Genomic DNA, 10886 nt, shown 5'->3' with positions numbered 1-10886 from the left:
CAGCACTTCGGTATGGAATACAAGGCAACGATATGTGGTTTCGCTCATAGATGCCTACATATAGGCCTGATGGTTTCGCTCCAAGTGACATGTTCACATGAGCGAAACCTCATGTGTATAAATAAGCGAAACCAACATGTTCACATAAGCGAAATCCCTTCCTAAATGCCCTATGAGCGAAACCTGCTTCCTATACACATACACTTCCTATTTTCTCGTAAAACATGCCCTAATCTATACAATACAATGTAAGACTCGATACAAGACGAAGTCGACAGATGTAGTGCACCAACAGACTCCAGAACCGAACGAGTCGTTCAGAGGTGTTCAACTTCGTTTCAGGTGCGGAATAACAAGAAACGGAGGTAGAAATAGCTGATTCTTCACTTAATCTACTGTTTGTATTGATTTAACAATGTTTACAGCTCGATCTTCACACCGACAGCACTTCGGTATGGAATACAAGGCAACGATATGTGGTTTCGCTCATATATGCCTATATAGGCCTGATGGTTTCGCTCCAAGTGACATGTTCACATGAGTGAAACCTCATGTGTACAAATAAGCGAAACCAACATGTTCACATAAGCGAAATCCCTTCCTAAATGCCCTATGAGCGAAACCTGCTTCCTATACACATACACTTCCTATTTTCTCGTAAAACGTGCCCTAATCTATACAATACAATGTAAGACTCGATACAAGACGAAGTCGACAGATGTAGTGCACCAACAGACTCCCTCTCAGATGTTGACGAGTCATCTATTGAGTCACGACAATTCTGTGTCTTCACATCTTCAGTCTTGATCAGTCTCTGGGCTTTTCTCTCTCTCTTTCTTCATCAACAGACTCATTTTAACAACATCTGCTTGAATATCTTCAGACTCCCCCTCTCGATTTGCTGGCATTCCTTTGTTCTTCAGCAATATCTGCTTTAGGATCATTGTCTGGCTCTTCATGTTCCAGGATCAATACCTGACTCAAACTCTATTTGCTAAGCTTTAATTTTCAGGATCAAAACTTGACTTTCTTCAATCAAAGTCCTCAGGTATTGTGACCTGGCTCTTTGTCTTTAGATCCAAAATCGAAACCTGGCTATCATCTAGCTTGGGTCTCAGGATCGACCTGGCACAACTTGACCTGCATAGACTCTACCTCACAGTAAGTTTTCTAAATTTAACAATTTAATGCACCAATACTGACTCCCTCTCAGAAACATTATGCATCAACTATCACTCTCTATCAAATCACACACACAAGATGAACCACTTGTTGATTTCAAAAAAACATATATTTTGACAGTTTAGACACACTCCCCCTCACAACAATATCATCATGTTTAGCATTCGGAATTTTGAAAATCAGCTTTCCAACATCAGTTGTCGAAAATCTTTTTGACTTTTTCAAAAGTTTATGCTGAAACACACACAAAATCTTTTTGGATTTTTCTGAAAGAAAGGGACACCAATTGTAGAATCAACAAGATGCAAAAATGAAAATATTTACAAACAATATTTTTGTGAGTTCGCGTAAGAGGATCATATCAGTTTATGAGACATGTCACTAACACCGTTAAGCTGCATTACATTTTATGTTTTAAACAATTCACCTAGATTGTTAGTATATTGATCTACTTAAATTTTCACACAAAGTTCAACTGATCCGAGATACGATATTAATGTCTTAAACACTTGAACTTATTCGTGTGTCCTACTACTTGAATATACTCCCATATCCAGATCCCAATATTCAGTCTTACAGGTGAGTATACCACAGATGATATCTGTCAGGGGTTAAATGCGAGGGCCGTGAGAGCTCAGGTCGATACTTCCGTATACGCAAAGAGATGACGGCTTCGACTTTTGGTGTGTCCCCTTTAGAGGATCTTTTGGTTACAACAGCAGCGACTATCAATTTTATTGTTTCATCAGCTTGCTGAGGGCGAAGCTATGTTTCAAGCTTTTTGCGGAAAGCATTATCCAGGGACTAGGTCAGAACTTCCATTCAGCAGAAGTCCCGGGATAATACCCCAGATATCACTGAGTATAAAGACCTAGTATCTCAGAATAAGGGACCTTTCAAACAAGATTTCAGGGGTTACCTATATATCCAAGAAGTTGTTAACCCACAGAACAAGCAAGTTTGAAATTTTATGTTTATATCTCATCACAATCTACCAAATGTGCAAAAACCTACTGACATATCCACAGTAAGATTGTTTATCACATTTTTCATTACATTTCTTTAGCATGTTGTGACAGTCCACTGATGTACTATCATTTCCTCTTTTCACAACAAAACTCGTTTTTGATTTTATAATGTTTTTGGCTTTTTTTTTTCAAATTTTCTAATGATTTTGGATTTTCTGAAATTTTCTTACTCCCCCTAAAATGCAAACACATTTCAAAGGAAATTTGAAAACTAACTAAGCTCTTGACCCAATTGAAAACACAGAAAGTAAAACAAACTATACAGAAACTTGACAACTGACATCGAATCACATCAAATCTCCATTCACTCGGCATAAACAATCAGAACTCCCCCTATCACAAACCATTTTCTCATTTAGATCTCAAAACACTTAAGTTTGTTTTAATCAAAATGATTTTCCCGGAAAATGAGTTTGTGTTTACCACTTATAGAATTATCATAAGATTCGGGGTTATGGTTCATCATCTTGTTTATCAATCAGGTATGTAGTAAATCAAGTACAACTTAATGTCCCTGATTTACCATTTGTATTGAAGTAACCTCTGTACCACTTGTAAAAATAATCACTTGTAAGATCACAAAGAATACCACTTGTAGGTATGACTAACCAATACCACTTGTAGGAAAGAGTCATCTACATTAACCTCTTTACCACTTGTAAGATTAGTCACAAAGATGCCGATTCCTGCTTCTCAATTACCAACCTGGAAGCTCCGGCATAGTCCTTTCACCTGTAAAATTTAAACACTTTCAAAATCTTTCAAGCAAACTTTACTAACACTAGAATAATGCCGATTCCTGATCCACAATATAAACTTGGGATCTCCGGCGTAGTCCTAAGACTTCAAGGGAAACAGACTTCCATCCAAGTCTTTTCAGACTTGATGGCTTTCAGTTCTTGCGCAGTGGGGTTGTATGTTGCCTTTTTAGTTGCATAGAAATCTTTAACCCCCTTTGCTTTCCCATTCAACATTTTTCCAAAAATTTTCTTTACACTTCCATTGAATGTTTTCTTAACATCAAACTTAGATTTCTCGTTGTAAAACTGATTTGAGATTTCAACATTTCCAACTTTCTTCTTAACCTCTTCAAATTTCAGTGATGGAAACTCTTCATCACTCACTGAAATTTTTACCTCAACCTGTGGCTCTTCTGGCTTTGTGGAACCAGATTCATCGCCGACATTCACATCAACCTTTTTAGCAACCCACACTTGGTTGTCTTTTTCTTTCTTTTTATAAAAATTCTTCTTCGAACACTCACCAACCTCATAAGTTGAGTTTTCAAAAACTTTAAGTTTTTCGGTTGGTGGTTCAACATCAACAACCTTTTCCTTTAATTTCCTAGAAACTCCTTGTTTTGTTTTGGCATTTTTCTGACAGTTCCGTGCAATGTGACCAGCTTCATTGCACTTGTAACAGGTTCGAGTTTCCTTTGAACGATACACTTCAGTTACATTCTTCATCTTTTCAGCAAGAAACTCTTGATTTGACTGTCTCCAGAATGGTTTCTTCTGTTCATCTTCTGAGCTTCCACCTGAAACAAATTCTGTTTTTGTTTTAGAATTTTTTTCATTTTTATGATTTTCTGGTGGAATAAATCCTAAACCTTTCTTTTTGTAGCTACGATTTTGGTTAGGTTTCTTTTGAAAACCAGAACCAGAATTGTAACCCTTTTTCTTGTTTAAACGTTGTTGAACTCTTGAAGTGTACTTTTTAGGTTTTTCAGTAAGATTTAAATCTTTTATTTCAGAAATATTAATTTCTGTCATTTTGAAAACCTTTTTAATCACGTCAAAACGAACACTTCTTATTGGAAATTCATTGTCATAGTATAATTTGTCCGAATCATTTAAAGTGTATGCAACTTCAAATGTTTCATCATCCAAATTTGTTTTTGATAACAAAAATTCTTTACTGTAAGACCGTTTGACCGACGAATTTTGACTGTGGACTGACGAATTCAACCCTCCAGACTCAGATTTTGACTCGGACTCCTCATCAATATCCAACACCTGATCGACCACCTTTTTGATTAACTCAGACTCATGATCAGTATCGGACGAGGTAAACGTGACATCTATGTTGTCTGGTAAAACGTCAGTTGTGTCTGTTTTTAGCTTTATATTGACTGCTTTTTCAAGTTGCTCCTCGTTTGGTTTTCTAGGAGAATACCCTTCCCAAATTGGAGGCGGACACTTGTTATAGCTAACAGTCGGTTTCTTACCACAATCTTTCTTCTTCTTTGGCTTCTCGTCTTGAAAAACTTCCAAACCTGCAACAGTTGGGTAAATACGATCAATAAGATAATCAGAACTACAATAACTCTGCAACAAGCGTCTGATTCTCTCATTTTCAATCTTCTCTGTCTCCAACTCTTGCTTCCACTTAGCACTTTCTTCGATGTAAAAGTTGATGGCTTTTTGCTTTGTCATCATCACAGCATTCATCATCGTTAGTGCTTGTTCTCTTTCCGAGTTTGTCGTTTGGAGACCAGTTACTGTTTTGTTCAAGACATCATAAGATTCTTTTACATAGTTGAGATTGAACAGTAACTGCTCCTTCTTCTTCTCATACTCAGCAACTATCTCATTCTTTACTGCACATTCCTTGCAAGCTTCAAGACACTTTGTGCAAGGTTTGACAACTTCAACAATCTTCTCAACTTCAATTGTTTTTACCACTTCAACCACTTTTTCTTTTTCATTCACCTTCTTAGCTTCAACTATTTTTTCAGCAACACTTTCAACATTCTCTTTCTGAACAACAGTTTCAGCTTTCATTTCCTGTTGTTCTTTTGCAGCTCTTTTCTCCTTTAGTTTCTCCAAGCGATCTGCAAAATAGAAATTAAAACTTTCAGGAGACATATGAGTTTTAGCAACATTAATGTGTTTTTCCTCCTCATCATCACTGCTACTATCAACTGGTGACTGATCAAACTGTACAGATTTTTCAGACTCAGCATCTGATAAACCAGAATCAGATGGTGTTTGATCAAATACAACTTCTTTTTCTAAACCAACATCATTTTGAACACTCTCATAAGCACTCTGTAAACTATCATTAGCACTTTCTGAACTTTCATCAGATGTAACAGACTCTTCTTCCACATTCTTTACAGTCACACCAAAAGACTTCATCCATGTGGTAAACATATCTGGTTCTCTGACAATCTTTGCAATGAAAGCTTTGAAATCACCCTTTTCATCAACAAACATATCCCAGCTGAAGCCTTCAGATAATCTTTCATCATCTTGATCGACTATACATGCTTTGTTTTCAGATGATATGTAGTTGCTCCAGTTGAAGTCTACCAAACATGCTCTCTTGGAATCCTCAATCTTCCTACCATGAGCCGTCTGCGAGTCTTGTGATTGACCAACTTGCTGATAAATGGCTTTCCGGTAGTAATCGTCTTTTCCGAACGGATTCTGAGCACCGCTAGCTTCCCTGTTCTTGCATTCCCGTTTGAAATGGCCTTTCTCCCTGCATCGAAAACAAGTAACTTTAGATTTATCAAAACCTAAAGTAGATACATGAGCATCAAGAAAGTCATTTCTCCCGGTAATCGTTTTGAACTTTTCAGCATGCCTAAGAACACTAGCAAGACACCATTTGATATCCATCAATTCCATTTCTTCGGCGTCTATCTGATCGTAATCCTCTTTGGTGAGCATAGGATTTCCGATCCGACCAAGAACAAGACCTTCATAAGATAACAACACAGAACCAAGTAAAGCCATGTGGTCTTTTGCAGTGTCTTCTGAAAAACTTTGACCTTCTGGAAGATTTAAAGCAATGTTGCACTGAATCACGTAACCATTTCCTGTTTTTGTGCCTTGAGACTGGAAACTTGTATTTGACTCTTTATGATTGACACTTGGAAATGATGAAAATCCACTGCTGCTTTTGTTAGAACTCTGATCTGCTTTTTCTGATGTATCTCCAGCACTGAATACAGTTTGGATTTTCAGACTTCTCTCAGATTCAGGAACTGGAATGCTACCCTTGTAGTATATCTTCACGTCCTGTTGACCACTCGGACTGTTCATCCTAGCAATCTTCTGCTGTTCCAGATCCTGACTTTCGATTTTTTCGATAAACTGAGATATAGTTAACTCGTCATAAACACCGGTATTCTTCAGAATCATCAAATATGTTCCCCATTCTTTCTGTGGTAGTGCATCAGCTAACTTGTCTACCCACTCTTCACGATCCTTGGTAATACTCAACATCGACTTTGATCGTACAAGGTGGCAGTAACGTTCAATTAGCTTCTTCGTGTCCTCACCCGGTAGACTGCTAAACAAATCAAACTCTTTCTTAAGCAGCGCTTTCTTGCTCTTTATCATGTTCTCACTACCCTCAAACTTGACTTTAAGTGCATCCCAGATTGATTTTGCAGTTTTGTCGTGCTGTAGCAGAATAAAGATGTCTTCTTTGATTGCTTGCTGAAGCAAACTTATCATCATTTTCTCAGCTTTGTACATAACCCGTTCCTGATCTGTGAATTTTGATAACTCTTTAAGAACCTGCAAATCTGTTCGAGGCATTACGTATTTCTTCAGAATACATTCCCACGACCTAAGATGATTCGCCTGCACCCAGTTCTCGAATCTGTCTTTCCACCCGTAGTATTCTTCGATACTCATTAGTTTAGGGGGATTTTGGGTGGTTCCCGTCTCGTTTTCTAAACTCATAGCTTGAGCAATAGCAGCTGGACCAGACGATGTTGCAAACGCGTTATAGAACTCAGTATCCATGATGACTTAGCACGTTTTTCAAAAACAGTGACAAATAAGTGAAATCAGGTAATTGTGCACTAAAAGCGAAATCCCAAACGTTATTATGAGCAAAACTTCAAACAATGCCTCAAGAGCGAAACCTAGTGATCCAAAGAGCGAAACCCCTCAATTCTGTGACACAAGAGCGAAACCAGGGTGTCAAATCAGCGAAACCCCTTCCTAATGTTCGTATGAGCGAAACCTAATCCGAAGGTAATTTGATCCATTTTTAGTCCGTATTTAGGACCGAAACTTTACAGGGTTTGTTAATATCCAATTGTCTATGATCTGTGAAATTTTGAGCAAATTTCGACCGGTAAAACTTTCTGAAATGATGAAAGAAGGTGTAGAAGTAAGAAATCTCGATGAATTCCAGCTAATCTCTGCAGAACTCCTCCTCCTGAGCTCTGATACCACTTGTAGGATCGTGTGCCGACCCGAACGAGTCGTTCAGAGGTGTTCAACTTCGTTTCAGGTGCGGAATAACAAGAAACGGAGGTAGAAATAGCTGATTCTTCACTTAATCTACTGTTTGTATTGATTTAACAATGTTTACAGCTCGATCTTCACACCGGCAGCACTTCGGTATGGAATACAAGGCAATGATATGTGGTTTCGCTCATAGATGCCTATATATAGGCCTGATGGTTTCGCTCCAAGTGACATGTTCACATGAGCGAAACCTCATGTGTACAAATAAGCGAAACCAACATGTTCACATAAGCAAAATCCCTTCCTAAATGCCCTATGAGCGAAACCTGCTTCCTATACACATACACTTCCTATTTTCTCGTAAAACGTGCCCTAATCTATACAATACAATGTAAGACTTGATACAAGACGAAGTCGACAGATGTAGTTGTCACGACCCCCGACCCACCCTGGACGGAATCGGGTGCCGTTAGCAGTCCAGTGGTACCGGTGGTTATTTTTGAAAACATTGCAGCGGAAATTTCATCAGGACCGTGAGTTAGGAAAAATATCAGAGTTTAGAAACACCGGATTTTATTTAAATAGATGGAATAAATTCCATTTTTACAAAGGTAGCTTTTAATAAAAACAATATTTCTTAATTTGATTTAATTAATAAGCCACTTCTTGAAGTCTTTCAGTGCCGGATCCAATTCTTACTCCCATCTACTGTAATTACCTGAAACGTGTTTTAAAAAGGTTTTGTCAGCGGGAAATACTGAGTGAGTTCATTCAGGTTTTATAAAATGACTCTTAGTTATAAATTACAGCATAAGAGCGATTACAATGGTTTATATCTTATTTTTATCTGGCGCTCTGTCACAATGGTGACAAGTCACAATGGTGACGATGGTCATACCACTATTAGGTCAATGAACCCAAATAGTGATGATTATCCCTAGTAGGTCAATGAACCTAACTGGGAGAAAATTAGTAATGTGCAAATACACAACTAGCCAGTGATTCAAGATATCCACGACTTAGTCCCTGTAATTATAACTTTTGAAAATAGTTTGGAGTATTGTAACACAGTTGATAAAAAGAGAATGACTCACAGTATAAGCATGCAGTATTGATTTAACAAGCTTCTTGATTCTACATCTTCTGATAATTAAGCGTATACTTTATTGTTCTGGATCTTCTGATGTCTTAATAGCTTGTTTAATTGTAAGTGTGTAGTTGGGAGTATTCTGGTAGTTAAACATATAGTTTAACAGAATGGAATACGTATTTGTGTAAAACCCAAATCAAACCTTAACGGTAGTCACGAGATTCGAACCTTAACAGAATTCACAAAGTATAGTACTTTGGCATCCGTTTAACGAACTCACAAAGTATAGTACTTTGGCATCCATTTAACGAACTCACAAAGTATAACACTTTGGATTCCGTTTACCGAAATTCACAAAGTACAACACTTCGGCATTCGTTAGATGGTTCCTGAATCGATCGGACAGGACATCGCTTTGGTGATTATTGGTTAGAATACCAACGTATAGAGAGAAGAATAGAAGAAATGAACAAAGGAAAATGAATCCTAAGCTTCCTATTTATAGGTAGATTTATTCCTTAGCTAGGAAGTTTCCTTAACCATTAAGTTTCCTTAACTATTAAGTTTGCTTATCCATTTAACTAAATAACTTACTTAGCTTAATTAATCTTGCTTAGCTTAATTAATCTTAATTAATCTTGATTAACTTAATTAATCTTGATTAATTAATCATACTTAACTTAATTAATAGATTAATTAATCTACTCAGCTAACTTAGCTGCTAAGTTTGTTTAACTATTAAGTTTACTTAGCTATTAAGTACTCTAGCAGCTCCTTGATTACGAGTTCTAATTTCTAGATACAATGGAACTCGTAGTAGTGTATTAACTCAATTCAACTTTAACGATAATCACGAGATAAAACCCTCACAACGAATGACAAAGTGTAATCACTTAAACATCCATCGGATTCACAACGAATGACAGAGTATTCCCCGAGTTCGGGTGGTACTTAAACATCCTGTCGGAATCACGACTAATGACAAAGGATAGCACTTAAACATCCCGTCGGATAGTTTCAGTCGATCGGAGATTGAATCGTAGCAGCGATTAGAGTTATTACCCTAATAACGAGCAGAGTTTCGGGGTTTTTAGGGCGTTGATAGAAAGAAACGGAGATACAAAGAGTAGGACGACGTTTTAGACCGTCGAACTGAGCGATTTGAACTGGTCCCAAACCCCTGGCTTTATAGCCAATTTTGTTGCCTCCCGCGTGTCGTGCACGGGTCGGCCTCCCCTGTCGCGTGTCGCGGGGAGGGTCGACCTGGCTTCGGTTTCCACGTGTCCCACGTAGGTCTGGCACGTGTCGCAGTGTCGTGACGCGTGTCCTTAGCCGCCCTTCTCATCCAATCGTGCGTTTTCCTCGATTTTCGTGCCGATACTTATCACGTATGCTTGATCTTGATTCCAATCAATTTGGTTTTTAATTGTGAATCTAATAAGACTATTTTTATTCGATTTGGTTCATTGGACTCCAAGATTCTTTACCTGCTAAATTTTTCCAGATTGAGTATACAAGTTTCATCGCGGGTAGTTCTGGTTTTGATTACGGTTTGTTATCGAGACTATCTTTGAGGGTTGTTACATCCTCCCCACCTTGTTTTAAATCTCATCCTCGAGATTTGGGTTACGATATCTTTAGGGGTTACGTTACTCCTTTTAACAATATATCATCGGATGGAATCAAAAGATACTTGATAAGCATGAAATTTTGAAATAAAATGACTTTATAGAAACAATAGAATTCGATGTCAGAAAAGAACTTACTTTGATCAATTGAGGGAAATTCTGAATTGATAAATCTCTATTTTGTGAATGGAAGTATGAAAAATGATTTGTCAATGATCAAACCGAAAATCAATATCGTTTACTTAAATGGTAAGGATACACTGGACAATATAATGGAATTGAGTGTATCATGGTCTGAATACATAACTGTATCAAGACTTATTAAAATGACGAATCAAACGAAATGACGTATGAATAGGGTTTATTGTTAGCACAGGCTACAAATTTATACGGATACTGCAAAGTGTTGTAATGATTGAAAGAATTCAATAATTATGGTGACCGAATAAATTTACCGTTTTCGAAATTAACTGAAAGTTTCAAGGAAGCGAATCTGGATATTTCAAAAGATGAGAAGTTCAAACGAATGAGATGAAATGATATAGTTTCCAAGGTGATTAGGTTCAAGCCAAAAGATATATGGAAAATAAATGTGAAGGATTTTTAGGATCAATAAAATTCTTTGTCAAAAGAAAGCTTACTTTGATTGGCAATTGCGGAATACTTAGAATCGACAGGTTCAAAAATGGAATAAAAGCATAAAAATGATTTGTCAAATATTGAATTATGATATGAGAAAATT

The sequence above is a fragment of the Helianthus annuus genome, chromosome 3, assembly GCF_002127325.2.
Source record: "Helianthus annuus cultivar XRQ/B chromosome 3, HanXRQr2.0-SUNRISE, whole genome shotgun sequence".
NCBI lineage: Eukaryota > Viridiplantae > Streptophyta > Magnoliopsida > Asterales > Asteraceae > Helianthus > Helianthus annuus.
The sequence above is the reverse complement of the archived record's forward strand: the minus strand, read 5'-3'. Positions refer to the sequence as shown.